The sequence below is a fragment of the Bubalus kerabau genome, chromosome 2, assembly GCF_029407905.1.
Source record: "Bubalus kerabau isolate K-KA32 ecotype Philippines breed swamp buffalo chromosome 2, PCC_UOA_SB_1v2, whole genome shotgun sequence".
Taxonomy (NCBI): Eukaryota; Metazoa; Chordata; class Mammalia; order Artiodactyla; family Bovidae; genus Bubalus; species Bubalus kerabau.
Genome location: NC_073625.1, coordinates 73,161,709 through 73,183,521, shown reverse-complemented (window position 1 = coordinate 73,183,521; position 21,813 = coordinate 73,161,709). Strand labels below are relative to the sequence as shown.

Below are 21,813 nucleotides of genomic sequence, written 5' to 3'. Positions count from 1 at the left end.
ATAAACAAATGTGAAAAGATCCTGATGGTCTTTTTCTTTAAGATCGCTTAAAACCCACAAAAGCAATTAATTTAAAAGACAAAAATGATAGAAAGGAAAAAATTAAAACCCATAGCAAATCATCTGGGAAGACCCCCTGGAGGAGAACATGGTGATGCACTCCAATATTCTTGCCTGGAGAATCCCCATTGACAGAGGAGCCCATTGGGCTACAGTCTATAGGGTCACAAAGAGTCTGACACGACTAAAGCCACTTAGCACAGCCCATAAATTATATCTGACCCTAAGTTTGTATGAAATGCATTTTATATTATATTAGATTTCCTCAACGTTTTATTTTCTGTGTACTATACCAGTCCATTCTAAAGGAGATCAGCCCTGGGATTTCTTTGGAAGGCATGATACTAAAGCTGAAACTCCAGTACTTTGGCCACCTCATGCAGAGTTGACTCATTGGAAAAGACTCTGATGCTGGGAGGGATTGGGGGCAGGAGGAGAAGTGGACGACAGAGGATGGGATGGCTGGATGGCATCACTGACTCGATGGATGTGAGTCTGAGTGAACTCTGGGAGTTGATGATGGACTGGGAGGCCTGGCATGCTGTGATTCATGAGGTTGCAAAGAGTCGGACACGACTGAGCGACTGAACTGAACTGAACTGATAATATCCTTTTCCCAAAGAAGGAAAAATACTCCTGAATTTTCAACCTAATGAAGAAAAATAATATTTACTCTTTATGGGGAGTCTACTCTGACCAAAAATGTGTTAGTATATACATGAATTAATAGTAGTTGCTATTCTTATACTAATCATATGAGATAATTTCACTATATTATTCTACAAATGAAAAAACTGAGACTGCAGGGAGTTAGTAAATTGGCCACATTCATATATTTCAGTATAGAAACTGTGTTATTTTAATTTAGATCACACATGCAGTATTTCTCTGGTTTTGCCTGGAAAAACAGATGAAAAGCAATATTAACAACTGGAAAATCAGATGATTATGATGGGAAAAGGAGATCCAGGAGAAATATCACAGACAAAGGATGAATACAGTGAAGAAAAATGACCTGAGAGGAAGGCAAGACATAATATACTCAATGTAAACTCCAACTTTCCATTAAAGAACTACTTCACATGCTATTGAGTGCCCCAGAATATTTCTCAGCTTCCATTTTATAAACAAGATGTTTTTAACAGAACTGAAACTGATGTATAAAATATATATATTTGAAAACTATTAGTGTACAAACTTTAGAACATTTTCTAACTATTGTTGAATCTCAGAGAGATATCACCCCAATTCCACAAAAATAATTAAATTAACCTAATCGGAATAATCATAAGATCTATTAATGTCTGGGTGTTCCCTGGTGGCTCAGATAGTCAAGAATCTGCCTGTAATGCAGGAGACTTGGGTTTGATCCCTGGGTTGTGAAAAGCCCCTGAACTGGAGAAGAGAATGGCTACCCACTCCAGTATTCTTGCCTGGAGAATTCCATGGACAGAAGAGGCTGGCTGGCTACAGTCCATGGGGTAATGAGTCCTTGTATGTTTTCACTCCAGCTTGGAAAATATCGCTTCAAAAATTATTACCAAAAGTTTATTTTTTCTTTCCTTCACTCAAACTTTGAGTTAGATGTAAATTTTTGCATTCAATGCAAAATGGTATGGTGTAAATTTTTTGTTATTATTTGGAAATGAGAAAGCCATTTTTGAGTTTAATTATATAGCTTTTAAAAATTAGATGAATTCACTTAGGCATTAAGCTTTGAAATAGTAACCAGAAAACTATGGGAATTTAGAAAAAATAACTGACTAATTTAGAAGAGTTAAGCAAGCTGTGTATGTTAAGCAGATGCATTAAGCGTGACAGTATGCCCCTTAGGATGGACTCATTCTGAGTTAAAACTTGAAAACAGAACTGAGTCTGCTTCTCATCAATGTCAATGTATCATATAATTTTCTTTAAAAGTGTATTTTCTTCAATTACTGACCCAAATTCCCTCTTTTTTCTCATCCCAAGAGTACCCGCATTCTGGGAATGATTTAAAATGATGATGTAAATAATGTACTTGGAGATGTATATTACTTTATTTTTCTTTTTTTTTCCCTGATTATCTCTTCCTTGTCTAGAGGACATTACTATTTGTTCTCCCTGGAAGGAAAAAGCATGCCTTTTCCATAATGGTGTGTTTGACTGTGTGTTGGGAATGGGAGAAGCTGGCCAAATTTTCTCATTTCAGGGTGTTAGTCTGAAATTGAGGTTCTTGATTTGGGGTGATTTTACCCCCACCTCCCTGGGGAACATTTGGTAATGTCTGGAGGTAGTTTTTGGTTGTCACGATTGTGGTGAGGGGTTGCTACTGGCATCTAGGGGGAAAGGACCTGAAATAATACTAAACCCCCTGCACTTTACACACCATGCCCCTACAACAACAACAAAAAATATCCAATGAAAAATGTCAGTAGTTTGGATAGTAAGAAATTAAGTACAGACTTCCAGCTATAAAATAAATAATCAAGAGAATGTAGTGTACACATAGGGAATATAGTCAGTGATATTATAACAGCTTTGTGTGCTGACAAGTGGTAATTGGACTTACTGTGGGATCATTTCATAATGTATAAATGTATCAAATGACAATGTATACCTGGCACTGATATAATACTGTACATCGATTATAGCTCAACATTTTAATAGGTAAATAAAAAGAATCCTAGAACTACAACAAAGAAATTCTGAAGAAGCCATTTGAAAATATTTGCCAATTATCTAGGTTTTTTTTGGTTGTTTGTTTTTTTTTTTTTTGCTTTTGTGTTTTTTTTTTTAATTTTATTTTATTTTTAAACTTTACAATATTGTATTAGTTTTGCCAAATATCGAAATGAATCCGCCACAGGTATACCTGTGTTCCCCATCCTGAACCCTCCTCCCTCCTCCCTCCCCATACCCTCCCTCTGGGTCTTCCCAGTGCACCAGCCCCAAGCATCCAGTATCATGCATCAAACCATGATTGAAAATGATTTCAACTCTTTAACTCTCTGATTTATTTTTTTTGTTGTTTATTTATTATACTTTATAATCTGATCTGATTGTTGAAAACATTACAGAAATGAGCTGGAAAGCACACATCAACACCAAAAAATGGGAGAGAAGAGAGGTTCAGAGATAGGAAGATAGGGAAAGAGAGAGAGAGGAAAGAAGAGAATCTAGACCTAGCAGACAAAGTCTGTGGCCAAATGTTTTGGAAGTTTTTTATTTTTTATTTTTTCCTTGCTCTGCCTGGATATTGCTCTTCTGTTTGTTTGTTCATAAATTCCTAATTGAGCACATAGTATAAATATATATAATAACAAGTTGGAATTTTAACATAACGGTAATTTCAATGCAAAATCTGTGTTCTGTTTTCTTTCATAGCAGAAAAACATAATCCCCTTTCCCCTCTCTTACCACACACTCACATGAAATTGAAATCTTCCGCCTGTATTCTAGCTGAATAAATGAATATATTTGTTTCATCCATTCTGTTCTTTCTACATTCTTATTCCCCATACCGTAGATAGGACTACCTTTTAAATTGCTAAATACTTTTACAGTTTAAAAATATGGCTTACATTTGTACCTCATAAAGAAGTGGGGAAGGAAATGTTTTATATTATGACTTTAGGTGGTCAAAAATATTTATCACTGCAGTAAGGAAATAGCTGCTGTTAACACTGTCTTTTGGATGCTTTTATGGACTCATATAAAAAATTATTCATGTCAAGATTAAAACTAGTGTTTGGTAGCAATGTGGAAAGTGGCCATCAGCCCAGATAATGTGCAATTCTGGTCATTCCCATAAGAATCAGCAAGAGCATATCATCATGCGATTACTAGAAAAATGAACAGCACTGTTCACAAGAGCTTGGCAATTAATTAAATGATATGCTTGTTCATCTTGCAGGTCAAGCAGATAATTGTTCTGAGAATTGCTTTGAAATCATGCATGGTTCAACTTAGCTCTTTTGAATCCCAGGAGAGATTTGCAGGTCACACTGCCTATCACACTTCTTGTGGATGAGAGACTAATACTAGCTAATCCTGTTAGCATACACAATGGGATAAGAGATAGCCAAAGATTCACATTACTTGGTACAAGTTAACACGCCCATTAAAGAGACTTTGCATGCTTTCATCTACTTTTTTGGTAGGCCAGTATAATATAATAATAATCATATTAGATTTCACTTGGCATATATTTTATGAATCTTTATGATGCCATCATCTTCATTTGAACTTTATGTAACTTTTGATCATTATAACTTTGTATACCCAATTATCATTGCATTGATTAAAAACTAGCACTTTCTTCCCCCCAAATAGCCAGCAATTAAAAAATAAGTAAATATTGTTTGTTCCTTAATGCTAAAACCGTGAGCATCTTTAAATCTAAGAATTAAGTCAACATTAAACATTTTTTTTAATTAATTTAAGGGAAAAGCAATACCCAGATTAGTCAGACGCTCTTTACTAGTTTAGATGAATACATTTTGTTGATCATATAGTATGGATTGTATCTTACTACTTTGGAGCATGATTTTTATTTATTAAGTGCTTTCAATTTTTATTTATTAAATGGTTTCAAAGCAACAATAAACAAACACAAAAAACAAGCTTGTCTTGCTTATTTTCCATATAGTTATGAACCCTGAATGAATTTTTTGGCCAATCCAACAGTAGAAACTCTTAATCTTTACTAAATTCAGTTTTAAAAATGAGTTAATGATCAGAAAGTTGAAAATTACAAAGAAAACTATAGAAAGTCATTTGCTCTAGCAATTTTTGTTCTCAAGTTAGAAAACAGAGGTCCAGAGAGGCTAAGCAACTTGCACAAGATTACAGTTATTAATGATGCTAAAGCTGAAACTCCAGTACTTTGGCCACCTCATGCGAAGAGTTGACTCATTGGAAAAGACTCTGATACTGGGAGGGATTGGGGACAGGAGGAAAAGGGGATGACAGAGGATGAGATGGCTGGATGGCATCACCAACTCAATGGACGTGAATTTGAGTGAACTCCAGGAGATAGTGATGGACAGGGAGGCCTGGCGTGCTGCGATTCATGGGGTCGCAAAGAGTCGGACACGACTGAGCAATTGATCTGATCTGAAAAGAGTTCATCACTACTAAACTGTCATATAAAACCACCAACAAACCAACTGAAAGAAATGTAGTTGGACTACTGGATTATAGACTAAGGAAAAGTAAATGGCCAATGGAGAAACAATCAGCCCTGCTTCTGTCAAAGAATGTTCTCAGAAAACTTGATGAATAAATGCAGTTTATATATTATAGGTTAGAGTTAATCTTTATTTGCAAAGCTTAGACATTATTCTATAGAAAATATCATTTGCAATTAGATACATTTTTACCTACTCAGTGATTTCACTTTCACTTTTCACTCTCATGCATTGGAAAAGGAAATGGCAACCCACTCCAGTGTTCTTGCCTGGAGAATCCCAGGGACGGGGAAGCCTGGTGGGCTGCCGTCTCTGGGGTCACACAGAGTCGGACACGACTGAAGCCACTTAGCAGCAGCAGCAGCAGCAGTGTTGTTCAGTTGCTCAGTCATGTCCAACTCTTTGGGACCACATGGATTGCAGTACACCAGGCTTCCCTGTCCATCACCATCTCCTGGAGCTCTCTCACTCATGTTCATTGAGTCAGTGATGCTATCCAATCATCTCATCCTCTGTTGTCCCCTTCTCCTTCTGCCTTCAATCTTTCCTAGCATCATGGTTGTATCCAGTGAGTTGGCTTTTCGCATCAGGTGACCAAAGTATTAGAGTATTCACATCAGCTTCAGCATCAGTCCTTCCAATGAATATTCAGGACTGATTTCCTTTAGGATTGACTGGCTTGATCTCCAAGAGAGTCAAAAGAGTCTTCTCCAACACCATAGTTCAAAAGCATCAATTCTTCGGCACTCAGCCTTCTTTATAATCCAACTCTCAGATTATACATGACTCCTTGAAAAACCATAGCTTTGACCAGATGGACCTTTATTGGCAAAGTCAAGTCTCTGCTTTTTAATATGCTGTCAAGGTTTGTCATAGCTTTTCTTCCAAGGAGCAAGCATCTTTTAATTTCTTGGCTGCAGTCATCATCTGCAGTGATTTTGGAGACCAAGAAAACAAAATCTGTCACTGTTTCCATTGTTTGCCCATCTATTTGCCATGTAATCATGGGACCAGATGCCATGATCTTAGTTTTTTGAATGTTGAGTTTTAAGCCAGTTTTTTCACTCTCCTGCTTCACCTTCATCAAGAGGCTCTTCAGTTTCTCTTGCTTTCTGCCATATGGATGGTGTCATCAGCATATCTGAGGTTATTGATATTTCTCCTGGCAATTTTGATTCCAGCTTGTGATTCATCCATTTCACATGATGTACTCTGCATATAAGTTAAATAAGCAAGGTGACAATATACACCCTTGACGTACTCCTTTCCCAATCTTGAACCAGTCCTTTGTTCCATGTCTGGTTCTAACTGTTGCTTCTTGACCTGCATAGAGGTTTCTCAGGAGGTACGTAAGGTGTTCTGGTATTCCAGTCTCTTTAAAAATTTTTCACAGCTTGTTGTGATCCACACAAAGGCTTTTGCATAGTCAATGAAGCAGAAGTAGATGTTTTTCTGGCACTCTCTTGTTTTTTCTATGTTCCAACAGATGTTGGCAATTTGATCTCTGGTTCCTCTACCTTTTCTAAATCCTGCTTGAGAATGTGGAAGTTCTCAGTTCACGTATTGTTGTAGCCTAGCTTGGAGAATTTTGAGCATTACTTTACTAGCATGTGAAATGAATGCAATTGTAAGGTATTTCTCACATTGTTTCACCTATAAGTGATAGATATTACTTTACCTATCTTGTTCCTGAGAGCTATAGAATCAAGTGAAATGAATCTAGACTTTATTACCCACAAAAATAAATAGTGGTATTGGTGTAAATTTGTACTGGTCAATGATAATTTTATTTTAGCAAAATCAAGACAGTAGCATATTAAAGTAAAGAGAGTCACCTTGTCTGTTATTTTATGAAGATAAAAGACCCATTATAATGTAGGAAAACCTTTAACTATAACACTTAAGATACTAATGAAGTGAAGTTTTACCCTGAGTTCCTAGAATAGTCTTGTTAATAATTTATGTGTAATCATGTTAGAACATGGATATTTAATCATGTACTATAAATGTATCACTTCCCTCTTAGCAATAAAATCAGACTCAGTATAGGATGCAATTTGGACTCAACCCAAAGGAATTTATTTATTAGACTTGGTGCAAAGAGTTTCAAACACCAGTGCCTACGAGGTCCAGACAGATACTATACAAGCATGAAATGGCCTAGATATAAGGAAATAGGAGATAGTGGACAGTTTAGGGAGCACTTATTTCCCAAAGCAGAGAAATCCAACCCATTGTTGATAGAACTTCCCACTTCTCAAAGGACAATAGTAACCAAGGCTTGTATTTAAAATTTCCCAGTTTGTAAATATTGGGTGATATTATTCACCATGCTGAACAATAAACATATTAGAGGACCATTTACAACATGCAGAATCCCAGCTTACATTCACTTAAGAAAGATTCACAGTACAAAAATTAAATTGTATAAGAAGATTTCAGTATCTCATGAGCATTTTTTTCTACTTGTTCTATTATCTTTTGTTTATATAACCTTTACAAATAAGGAGATTTCTTTGCTATTTCCCATCTCCAGCTTTTGTAACTATTGTGGCTCAGCTGGTAAAGATTCTGCCTGCAATGCAGGAGACCTGGGTTTGATCCCTGGGTTGGGAAGATCCCCTGGAGAAAGGAAAGTCTACCCACTCCAGTATTCTAGCCTGGAAAATTCCATGGACTCTACAGTCCATGGGGCCTCAAAGAATAGGACATGACTGAGTGACTATCACTTTCACTTTCATGTATAAGGAGAAGTTTTCTAGGTCATATTTTACATGAATTTTATTACTGCTAGTAGAACCATAGATTACTTACCATTATTTAGAGATGATTTTATTTAGAATCCTATCCACATGATTCTTTAAAAGATATTTATGTGTTAACCTTTCTTTAAGTACACTGGGACAACCCAGAGGGATGGTATGGGGAGGGAGAAGGGAGGAGGGTTCAGGATGGGGAACACATATATACCTGTGGCGGATTCATTTTGATGTTTGGCAAAACTAATACAATATTGTAAAGTTTAAAAATAAAATAAAATTAAAATAAATAAATACAAACAACCCTAAAATAGTAAAAATGTTGATTTCAAACTCTTTTCAGCACAAATCCAATCAAGATTCCCTGCCCCAGCTCCCCAACCCTGACAAAATGCTCCTCTTTTTAAATACACTTTATAGGCTTTTATGTTATCCATGTGGCTACTTCTGTAGTAATGATCCATGGCTCAAGCAGGAATGTAGAAATGCAGAAACATTCTAAGGGTAAAGCAATGTAATCTACCACCCAAGATGCCAGCACAGAGGAAACTGATGAAAATAGTGCCTGCGCTGGACTAAACAGAGAGTAATTAAGAACTCTTTAAGAGCCATGAGTTAGGCAAGTCTAATCTAAGAATGTGTTGGAGGATAAGTTCCTTCAAAGGTATTTGTTAAAATGTCAAGTTTGAGTATCATGGTCAAAGCCTTTGCTGATTTTTTTTTTCCAAAATCATAGTTCTCTCACAATGAAGCCATGTCTGAAACCAAAGTCAAATCCTGTGGTTAATTTTAGATAAATAGAAGTTTAAAAAAAAATCAGGTGGAATCTTAAAAAATGTGTATGTTCCCTTATATCAGCTTAGGAGATCTTGCAGCTGTTCATACTTTCACTTCATAGCACGTGTCACTGTGACAAATGAAAAATATTTTCATCCACTAGGATTACTGGGTTGCTGAAAAGCAATAAACAAACTGTAACAAGAATTATGTATGTAACTGACAGTTAATCAGGCTATTCAAAATGGTAATGAAGAGAATGAGAAGACCGGATAAAGTATTTTTACTGACAAATAGTCTACATTACATTAATAATTTATTAGCTTAAATTTGTGATTATTACTGGTTAATGTGGTTAGCATTAACTTATTTTAATGATTTCTCGAAATACATAGGGTGTAACTATGAGATACAGCTCCCTCTGAAATCATCCTCCCAGTAGCTCTTCCATCTTCAAGGTGGATTCCTGTCAGTGGTCCCATTTCAGAAAGGGAACTGGACTGCTTAAAATATCCCCTATTTTTCACCTCATTTCCAGCTGAACAGAATGGGGAGTGGCTTTTCAATTCTTACTTTCTTATTTGTAACTATTAAAGTAATAGTTACTTTGTAACATTGTAACTTTATAATGTTAACATACTGATAATTAATTTCAATGTTGTTACTTCTTTAAAAAGGTGCCTTAGTGAGACTTCAAAAAATGTAGCAGAGTATTCATATAAAGAACACAAAAATTCTAATTTATAATGTGGATATATTAACAGACTCCATAAAATAATATGCTTTACAGATAGCCCACAAGGAGAAACAAAAATTCCTAGTCAAATAGACTTGAAAAATTCTATATAACATTTAACAGCATTAGAAATAATAGTCCTGCAAGAAGGTAATGTGTTTAATTTCACTTTAGACATCACTTCATTACACAAAACATATAAAAAGTCACCTAAATTTTCTATGGAAATCCAGGAATAAACCATGCATGCATAATTCATATTACTCCAAGTGAATGTTACGCATAGAATCAGAAATTTTTAAAAACCTGAATAATGATGTCCCTTTTCCTGGCCTTAAAGCATATCTGTGACCTAAATTGCCCCCAGATAGATATGAATCATTTCCATTCTAGTAATTAGCTTTCTAATTATCTTTCCAGAATGACCTGTCTGAGTCTTTAAAATACAAGATGCCTTAAAAAAATCTTTTTGATGAAAATCTTTTTTAAAAAAAGTTCATATTATGGTCTCTCATTATCAATGTTTATTTCATTAATAAAAAATCATAAAATTAACAAACACCTTAGAGAGGATTTCTGACCCTCTCTGCCTGATGAGTTGTAAGGAAAGAGGAACACATCAGCAAAACATTGTTACCATTTACTTTCCAAGGATGTGTTCTAATACTAAATATTTTCCACAAATATCTAATGATGTATTAGGATAGATTTTATTTTTCCCTTACCATCCAAAATAGTATTTTTCTTCTTAAAAAGCATGAGGATTTCATTTCCTTAATGCAGTGTTCTTGTATGTGCATATATGACATACATAATGATATAAGAATCATTAATGTCTGCCATGTATGACATTTAAGTTACAGAGCTAATGCAAATCAAGCTGTCCAAGGGGGGTAATATTTTAATAAGCGTTGCCAAAACAGAAAAATAAAATGAGTCAGTCCTCTGTACATGCCTTGATCAGGCACACATGCTCTCTTAAATTTCTCTGTATGTAAATGGGTGGAGTGAGACTGTATGTCTATTATGCAAACAGCCCTTTGTCCTGTCAGGCAATTGAAGGAAACAACCATAATCCTTGGTATCCTGGATAATGTTTGCTGGTCCTCAGGGACTGACTGTCATTTAATTTGGGCAAGTTAGTGTCTGCCTTAGCTCTGCATATTTACATATAAATTGTTTGTTGCGGGGGTGGGGCAGAGAGGGGAAGATATGTTACAAAGTGCTTCCCCTGATTATTTTATATCTGCTTTCATAAGGGGTGTGTCCTCAGAGTGGTATGGAGGGGGGAAAGATTGTGCAGATGAAGGGTATATATTCCCCCACATGAAAGAAATGAGCATCAGTGGAAAAGAAACTGTTAGCACATGATCTAGTTCTACACATAATGAAGAGAATTGATTTAATATGGAGACATAATACTATTTTGGCATAGGTTTATATGATCTGCAGAGCTAATACACCCTTGTGCCAAGCAGGACTCACAGATTGCTCACGGATACTGCAGTTTTGCCCTGATTCATTAGCATCCAGTGACCCACATACAGATTATCACCTGCTCGGACCAGCATGAAGGAAGATGCACATGCATTTCAGGACAGGGAGTGTGTATTTGACAAAGTTTTTTTTAATAGACACTGTCATCTTTTTCTAAGATGTGGGATTTGAGGAATAGCAGTTCAGAGGTTGTTATGTTGGAGGAGCAGAACATTTATACAACATTCATAAACCAAATGGCTTTTATGGTGGAGCAAGGGTTCAGGGCAGTTAGGTGAAGGAAGAGACTATTAATCTCAAAGTAAATTGTATACTGCAAAACTGTAAAAAATAATCACATAATAATCACTAACAAAAACTGAAGCCAAAATAAAAGCACTAGCATTTGACCTTAGTGCCTCCTGGCATATATAAACCACCTCCTACATTTTTTTCTTCAAAGTTACCATTTGTTGAGCACTTCCTGTGTCTCAGGAATTGTACTAAATACTTTATACGTACTTGCACATTGAATTCTTCCTACAGTTTTATAGGGTCAGTAATTTCACTTTTTACCTTGTCCCCATTAACATCAAGAGGTTAAGTTAACTTGATCAAAGTCACATGGTCAAAGAGGAGAGCCAGGCCCAAATGAGTGTACATTCCACATTTTAACCACCATGTTATGTGGTTCTAACATTTGACTCTTCAGTGAAAACCAAGAGGATCTTCCCAAATTGGAAATTCTTATTTCTACAATTGCCTTTTCCTTACTAATTTCATTTATTTCTATTGTTGTGCACATGTGGGAGAATTGAGAATATTTGAACAAACAATTTCCTACCACAGTAATGGTCTTAGGTGAAACATACCCAGCAACTCAAATTGACCCCTGTCACCAGATGATAAATGGAGGATTGCTGTGTTTATTTCTTACTAAACTTTTACTAGGCAAAAAAAAGTTTACAGGTATTTCACACTGAGGGAGAGGAGTTGGGATGGAGGAACATTAAGATGATGGTTGCTATAGAAACGGCCATCTAGAAAATTGGAGAAAAAGAGAGAGAGAAAGCCTGATTTCTCAGAGAGATGAAATGAATTCCCTCAATTTCTTAAGACATCAGAAAAAATATGAAGCTTTCTTTGATGCATATGGCATGTCTTTACAGTCAACTGACTGACCTAATTTAATATAATTTGACTTGTTTAGGAATTATTTATATCATTTCTACCTTCAGAGTGATTAGAAAGAATACAAAATTAAACAGAAAAAATAAAAAGGGTTGTTAGGGATAAAACAAGAGAAAATTACCTAAGTTGACAATTGAATCAGAAATTTGACACTAAAACTGTTGAAAGTTTAGCCTAAAAATATATGTACTAAATATTTATATTTTACAACTCAGATCCAATTTTAAGTTCAAATAAAATAATTCATAAATTTGTTCACTGATCAATCATGGTATATCTTGGTTTGATGTTGACTTTAGCTTTAACTTCCCTTGTGGCTCAACTGGTAAAGAATCCACCTGCAATGTAGGAGACCTGGTTTCCATCCCTGGGTTGGGAAGATCTCCTGGAGAAGGGAAAGGCTACCCACTCCAGTATTCTGGCCTAGAGAATTCCATGGACTGCATTGTCTATGGGGGTCACAAAGAGTCGGGCACGACTGAGAGATTTTCACGTAGCTTTAACATACATCTTTAAGGAATTATGTTTTCTAGTATTTAAGAAAACCAGGGAAACTATTTTGGTAGCCAAGATCTCAAGTAAGAAAAGTTCCAAAGTCTATACTCAGCTGAACCAAAAATGGGCTCATTGGCCAAACCTATATTTGAATCCATGTTCTCACACAGAGTAGCTGTATGATCTTGGGGAAGTTATGAAATCATTCCAAACTTCAGCTTATTCACCCACAAAATGAATTCAATAAGACTATCAACCTCAGTTTTTAGTGTTGTTGAAAATATAACATGTGAAAAAGTGAGTAGAATGTTTAGCACAGTTTCTAGAACATGCTGCTGCTGCTGCTAAGTCACTTCAGTCATGTCCGACTCTGTGTGACCCAATAGACGGCAGCCCACCAGGCTCTCCCATCCCTGGGATTCTCCAGGCAAGAACACTGGAGTGGGTTGCCATTTCCTTCTCCAACGCATGAAAGTGAAAAGTAAAAGTGAAGTGGCTCAGTCGTGTCCGACTCCTAGCGACCCCATAGACTGCAGCCAACCAGGCCCCTCCGTCCATGGGATTTTCCAGGCAAGAGTACGGGAGTGGGTTGCCATTGCCTTCTCCATTCTAGAACATAGTAAGCTCTTAATAAGTAGTAGCTCTTACTATTATTAGTTGGAAAAGTTGGAGGGGAAGAGAAGTCCCTAAGAGACCACAGAAAGAATGTGGTTGAACTGAAGAAGGCATAAAATGTAACACAAGGTAATATCAGTTCAGTTCAGCTCAGTTCAGTTGCTCAGTCATGTCCGACTCTTTGCAACCCCATGAATCGCAGCATGCCAGGCCTCCCTGTCCATCACCATCTCCCAGAGTTCACTCAAACTCACATCCATCGAGTCCATGATGCCTGCCATCCAGCCATCTCATCATCTGTCATCCCCTTTTCCTCCTGCCCCCAATCCCTCCCAACATCAGAGTCTTTTCCAATGAGTTAACTCTTCGCATGAGGTGGCCAAAGTACTGGAATTTCAGCTTTAGCATCATTCCTTCCAAAGAACACCCAGGGCTGATCTCCTTTAGAATGGACTGGTTGGATCTCCATAATATACGATAAAAGAAATAAAAATAATACCCTAAAAGATAGGTATGTTACTATTACTTGGTAAGTCATGTCCAATTCTTCGTGACCCCATGGACTGTAGCCCACCAAGCTCCTCTGTCCATGAAATTCTCCAGGCAAGAATACTGGAGTGGATAGCCATTCTTCTATCCATGAAATTCTCCATGCAAGAATATTGGTGTGGGTACTCATTCCCTTCTCCTGGGGATCTTTTGAACTCAGGGATGGAACCTGGGTCTCCTGCATTACAGGCAGACTCTTTACCATCTAAGTTACCAGGTAAAAGTTGAGATAATTAGCTCTGGTTCAGTTATATATGGTTCCAGGTAGGAAACTAGCCAAACTTTACATTTGTGTTTTTATGTGTTGCAAGTTAAAACTATTTTGTAACATAAAACTGAGTTCAAATTTGATATGTCTTAACTTGGCAAATGTATTATGAGCTGGCTGTCAATTTCAAGATAGGTTTAGATTTATTAGGGAAAGTTGAATTTAATAAACATGCTTAAACTAGGCCTACAGTTTAATTTCCATAAAACATATTGGTAGCAGTACCTTCCCAGACTGCTTTTTTCAGCACTGTTTCACAACACACATGCATAATATTTTAAAGACTTAAAGAAGTGCTGAATCATAAAGAGACTGGTTCTTTAAATACTGTAATATGTATTGTGAAGCTTCAATTTGTTATTTTATTTTAATCCCACTTACTTCCGTTTACTTACTTTACTTCCACTTACTTCCCAAGTGGATTTGAAGTGAATTACAGAAAAAGGCTCAGATATAATAGGAACGTTAAAAACACAAGCAGTTTTGTGCAGTGGGAGCATGCTGGGCCCACAAACATACACACACACACAAATGGAGCTCTGAAATATCGTTAGAATATATAAAGAAAGGAGGATGTGGAGAACTGCAGCATCAGAACCAGAAACATGGGCTAAGGTGGTGTGGCTGTCAGCATGAAATTAATCTAAAACCAAGGGCTTCCCTGATGGTTCAGTGGTAAAGAATCTTCCTGCAGTGCAGGAGATGCAGGATATGTGGGTTCAATCCCTGGGTCAGGAAGATCCCTGGAGGAGGGCATAGCAATCCACTCCAGTATTCTTACCCGGAAAATTCCATAGACAGAAGAGCTTGGTGGGCTACAGTCTAAAGGATCACAAAGAGTTAGACAGGACTAAGCATCTGAGCACAGGCATAAGCAACCAGTTGTAAAAGTAAACTTAGTAAGCAAATATCATGATCACCATTTCCAGATAAATAAAAATTTCTTGCTAAACTCCATGAGGAATAAATGGAGTACCAGGATTCCCATATAAAGGACTATGAACAGTGTCTTCCTCAATAGTGACTTTTTTACAAATGTAGAATGCTTTAAGCATTATTTTTGTATGTAATTCAAATTTAATTAGAATTTTAATCTCATATGTATTATTTACTAACACATAACATCTGGCTTCATCAGTTGCTATGTCTATGTTACAGATATTATTATTGAGTTTTTCTTTTTCTGCATATTCTGATATACATGGGTTATTACTGAAAACCTGCATTTGCAGCCATCCTCATTCTCTCTACGACATTTTAGGATACTTTTCATATTCAACGGTTAAAATATTAATGATTCATACACACACAAAACAAGCTAATCAGTTTGATTTTTAAATTTGCAGAAAAGTATTTTCGAAGTTGCCTTTTAACTCCAGCCTGTACTGTCTGATGTTTGTTTAAATACATACAGGAAACAATACTTTTGCATAAGTGAAAAACGTGAATGACATGCAGTGGAGAGGGGTTAAATACTTTGTGCTTTTGATCAGTCAAAGAAGAAAAGGAAGCAACTGATACTGATCTAGAACCAAATAGAATAGGTCTGGAGTTTTCTGAAACAAATCAAAATGCCTTTGGGAAAGTTATTTTTCACAAGTGTCTTTCCATCTTATTTCCTCACCTGGCACCTCTGCCCCACAGGCGTTCCTTCTTCAGAAAGCTACTGATGCCCAGATTGTGTTTACAAAGAAGACAATGCTGTCTTTCTTATAGAGTACTAGCAAAAATGTCTCAAGTTTCTCCGACTCTGCTTTTCAAGCTTATAGTCACCTCTCCATACACTGTGAAGAAGCGATGGGTTGTGTACAAAGCTCTCATCTCTCACACTTCTGGGAACAAAAATAGAAAACAAGTTTTCCTTAGTCCTCCCCTATATAAAACATGTTTTATATTATATTTCTTTTTAATATAAAACTAATTTTCATTATAATATAAAAAATATAATTATATTCCACCCAGTAGACCACATACATTCAAGTCTGCAAATTGATTCTGGAATGTTGAAAAATAATAGATAAGAGAATACAATTTATTTCCAGAGATAGCATTTTTTAAATCTTTCACATGAAATCACAATGACCAAAAATAAAAGTAAAATTATGATGTTTGATTTAGACTTGCTGTCTACATCTTCTTAAATATTATGTTTACAAACCAATGGTTACATACACAAATATAATTCCTTTCCAATTATATTGTATAAATCATCTAATATAGCATCTTGAGATAAAAATATTGATAAGTAATTCTTGTTTTCTGACAATAAGCCTTTTTATGTTTTTTTTTAATTCATTAGTTCTCATCTAGGATTAAGAGGTAGTACTTCCACTCCTGTATTCATGCTAACTTGGTAGGTTGCCTGATACATATCACTTAATCTCTGAGTCTTCCTTTTGTCATATGTAAAGATGATTGTGCCAATGAAAAATGTGTTTCTTCAACTACACTACCCAGGAAGACTTGAAGACCAATAGATTTAGGATACCTTAAAATAATCATATCTGAAAACTTATGGCAATCTGAAGCCCATCTCTCTTCACATAACCAGAGAGTGAAAAGACTCTGTTACTACTCCTGTGTTTAGAACTCTTTAGTGATGTCCCCTTGCCTTCCCAGCATAGAAGAAAACGCTTAGCAAGGTTTGAAAAATCGTTTGTGATCTGGCTCTGCCTTGGTTCTCAAACCTCACCTCTTACATCTCTCAGCCCTCTCCCTAATGAACACCCAACACCCCTACAATCACACTCACACACACACACAAACACACACATTAACTTTCTTAGAAAACCTTGCTTTATGTGTTCCCTTTACTTCTCGGCCCTTGTACAGATGCAGGTCTCTGCTGTTCCTCTCTCCTCCCTCCTTTAGGTCCCACTGAGCATTCACCTTTATCTACAGGAAACCTTCATACAACTCCCTCTTGAGTTGTGTCCTTCCAATAAGCCACACATTTTCATATCTTCAAGTCTTATATAACCAAATGGAATATACCTCTTTATCTGACTCTGCCAGAAAAGCTCTTGATGGCAGGGCCTACAGTTTGTTTGCTGTTGTGCCTGTATATACATTGTGGCACAGTAAGCATTTAATAGTTTTTGCAAAATAAAGCAATGGAGGGAAGCAAGGGGGGAGGGCAAAATGGAATCTAGCTGGCAATTAGTTTCAAGTAAGACAAGAAGTCAAAACAAAACTTAAGAGTGGAGAGGACAAGTAACCTGAACTATGCCCACAAATCGAAGTTACTGGAGAGAAGAAGTCTGAGAGATGGCACAGACAGTTTTGAGAGGCTTGAAAATCTCCTTTAAGTATCCTGAATAATCATGTTCAAATTCTAGAATGATTACTTGATTTGAGTTAGAGAACTTATATTGTTTATCATCAATTATGGTCTGACATTAGAGTAGTTTAACTTTTTACAAACAAAGATTTTGTTGGAAATTTTCTTGTATTGATGGTTCCTTAAAAATATATCAGTTTTTTTTTTCCTTTTGAACAGTTAAGGGAATAGTTGATGACTTATATAACTAGATTATTTTACGTCTCATGGTATGTTCAAGTCTCAACATGCCATAAGTACATGAAATTATATCAGATTTCTAATGATTTATACACTAACAATTCCTTATGAATGGAAGTCAATGGTGCTTTTTTTTTTTCCATTTTAGAGGTCAGCAATTCCACTTATCTGAGTCTTCATGTTAAAGAAGTTATGTGACTTCTTTGGAAGCCTTTGGAAACCTTTGGAAGATTGTGAAGTACACTAAACAATTCAACTAGTTCAGTTAAAATTGGTTTATCAAGAGAGAAAGAGAGAAGGCATTGGCTTTCCATATGGCTAACACCAGACTAGACTCTATACAACTAGAAAATTAAGCACTCACTATGATCTGATAGATTGGCCTTTCACTGAAATCCCAAAGTTTTGGATGAGAGAAACTGAACCATCTCATTTAGGGTCTGGTACAGATTATACTTCCTTGGTGGCTCAGACAGTAAAGCATCTGTCTACGATGCGGGAGATCCAGGTTCGATCCCTGGGTTGGGAAGATCCCTTGGAGAAGGAAATGGCAATCCACTCCAGTACTATTGCCTGGAAAATCTCACAGACAGAGGAGCCTGGTAGGCTACAGTCCATGGGGTCGCAAAGAGTCGGACATGACTGAGCGACTTCACGTTCACAGATTATCTTGGAAGAATTTATAGATCAGTTGGCCGTGGCTGACTTCCTTCAAAAGATGCTGGCAAATAATAAGACGTGCTGTTGTATGAGACTGTAAAACCTTGTGTACTAATGATTTTGGATTTTTTTTCAAGTGGTATAAAAAAGACAGCTTATTTCTTCTAATTAAATTAGCTGTTTACTCAGTTTCTCCCACCACCCACACTCAGGCTCACAATTCTATACTTAACAACAAATTAAATTTTTTCCTTGTGGTTCATTTGCTCTAAATGAGATTAAATGTAATGTTATAGTATAAAGTTAAATGTACCTCTGATTCAATCTTACTGAATATCACCATGCCAGTACAGTTTCCTATAAATGTTCTTGCAACCTTTATGTCTTTGTAAATTGAACTCATGAAGGGGGCGTCAGTTTGAAAAATATAACTGCCTCATGTCTTATGGCTCCAGATTATAACATATTTTATGTGTCAAGTATTCTTTAATATGCAGCTAATGGAATTATCTCTAAAATAGTTTTATAGCATAGTTAAAATTAAATTATTTCCTGAAAACTAATTTATTTATTCAACCCTCCTGGAAAGATTGCTTTTCCTGAGAGAGATCTTGGTAATTTATCTCTATTGTCTTTTTTTTTTTCACTAGAGAATTTAAGTTATTTTTACCATTTCCTTAGCAGAAGTTAAATTTTGCCATTTTTTTTCTTTTCATATTGTTTTATTTAGGCCTCTTTCATTGCAAGTAACAGAAAACAAAAGTGAAATCAGCATAATCCAAAGGAGCATTTATTAGTTTCACATACCTGGAAATCACGTTTGTATCTGACTTCAGGTCGGGGTCTACGCTGGACTCAAACCTGTCACAAGGACCCAGTATGTCTAGGAACATTCTCAAAAAAGCTGTCATTTCACTTCAGGAAGGTGGCATCTATACTCCATTTTTACATCCATTTACCTGATAGCACCAACCAATGTCCTAGAATTGAGTCTTGTAGATTCCACGTGGTCTGAAATGGGTCATATTAAATTCTAAATCAATCACAGTGCCCAAGAGATTGCTGGTTTCTCGTGGGTATAATCTGTAATTGCCAGTCTTGAGCAAATGGTGCTCTGAAAATATATGCCCAGAGAATGAAAGGGTACTAGTTGTTCACTCAAATTTAGGGTTGTAAAGAGCAAGAAAGGGAGGATGATCTACTACAATATTGCCTAATGATATAATCATTTAACAATGAAAATTAATATTTATTTAGCCCTAACTTATTTAGGCCCAGTATGAGACATTTCCCATAAATTGACAAAAGGCTGATATTACTATCTATGTGTTATACATGTGATGAGATGGGTACATGGAGAAATTGATTATCCAATTTGTCACCTTAATGTTTTATAAATTAAAATGCTAGCTTTAGGTCAGTCCTACCTCCACAATCCCCTAATCAAATCACCTATTCTCATTTCCAGAAAGAAGAGATTGGGCCTGATGATCTCTAACTTGCTTTCCTTCTTGAAAATCTGATAATTCTTTGATTATACAGTATTAATAGTAGATCCTACCAAAGACATGACTGAATTCTGACTGTATTTTTCAGCCTTACTGCCAGACCATAATCTAGGGACATAGCATCTTTGACTCTAGCATTTGCAGCATGTTTTTGCTTAATCATGATCCCTCCAGGTTTTCTCCTCCAACTTATCCTCCCCATGGTTGTGTGATATTGTGTAATAGCAAATTTTATGATGTTCTTCTCTTCCTTCTTCTTCCTCCTGTTGACTACTGGACTAAGTTTAGCTTCTTTAGCTTGACACGATCCTTTCATCTGAACACAACATACAATTCCAAACCACATCATTCCCCTATTCTTTAAACCCTCACTCACATTTAGCATTTTGCTATTTCACAAACTCTCCATGTTTTTAAATTTTCCACTCTCTCTGAGTTGTCCTTTTTGGCCAACCCCTTCTCGTCTTTCAAAGGATAGCTGAAGAATAATACATTTCTAGTCAGTCTTTCCTTATTCTCCCCAGGGAAAACTAATCAAGTTTTCCTGTGTGTACCATCAGCATTTACACAGAGAAGCATAAAGAGCTTTGACAAATATGTATGTATTAGAAAGCTTCCTGCTAGTTATCATGAATAACTTTATGTAAAATAAGCATGTTCTGTGTGTTTTCACTTTGCTCACCCCTAAAGTCATCAAAATGAGTAAGTTCTGGTATTTACATCCTATCACAATAAAAGCATCATATATGGAAACTAAACAGCTACTAGTATAAGAATAGAGGTGTTAGTAAATAGATGTCTTTATATTTCAATATTGAGTCTTTGGTTCTCATTGAACCCAAATGTAATATTGAGTAAATAAAGAAATGCATTTTAAAAACCGATGTTTTAATTTATAATAAGAACTCTAACTGCCAGAATGTTGAGGAAAATGGTACAATTGAATCTCATATGTATCATCCTTCCTTGTGATATTTCTAGAATGAGAATTGATAACCTGAAGGCTGTAGGATCAGAATACAGAAATCACAATTTGGGTGTGTGATCTACCTAGTGAATGTAACAGAACTGTAGTTAGTCTAATGATTCATGTCAATCGGATCAGGGTCAGGGTCAGATTCCTACTTTTACCCACAATATATGGGTTGGAGCAAGGGAAAAGTTGATCAAAGGTGTCTCTCTAGGTATTTCTCTAGATGGGTGGAGTAACTAGACAAAGGTGGGAGGAGTAACAGCAGAGTAGAAAAAAATAAAGGAATGAGATAAGTCTCTGACTTGCAGCTTCTATTTGCAAAATACTTATTCCTCACCAATACACTTTTACACAGATTACAGACTCTAAGGCCATAGTGGTACAATGATCTGGAAAATATTAAGAGAAAAGGCATGTTTATGTTATGCTTGATATAAGGAAACATAAAACAGAAGAATTTAAAAGACTGAGAGTATATTGTTCTCACAGTGATGTATAAATTATGCAAGCAAGGCTTTTGAGGAGAGTATGAAGAGGATAGGCATTGAAGGCAGTGTTTTTTTAGGTTTATGAGTGCTTCACAAAATGTTGGCTCCTGGTAAGATAGTACACGGTCTGTGACAGTTCAGAAGTTGAATGAAGTGCCTGCTTTTCTATGACCTATATGCATCTATAATCATATGACTTGGAGAGACTAATTGAACCACTCCATAAATAAATGAAAATTTTATCTGAAAACTATTTCAGCAAGTAAACTCAAAAGCCATCTTCCTTTTGGGCAACATATTAATAGCAGCACATTCACCTGCTGAATCTTTTATGGAAAACTTGACTTTTAGGTTACATCATAGCCTGCTGAGTGTGAAAAACAGAATGATACATTTCCTCAAAAAATATTATTCTACGTTCTCATCAGGATTTTTTTCCTATAGAATTTTGTTCTCTAAATGCTTTTTTATCAGGTAAAAGAAAGAGCCCAAAAATAATGTGTTCATGCTGAATTTGGGGGAGGGTAAAACATTAATTTGGAGAAGAAAATGGCAGCCCACTCCAGT

General features: G+C 36.1%; 1 protein-coding gene across 1 annotated transcript in view; it reads left to right on the top strand.

The window, feature by feature from the left end:
* ROBO1 (roundabout guidance receptor 1) overlaps nt 1-21,813 on the top strand; it is a 1,262,210-nt gene that overhangs the window by 536,797 nt on the left and 703,600 nt on the right. The window lies entirely within an intron of this gene.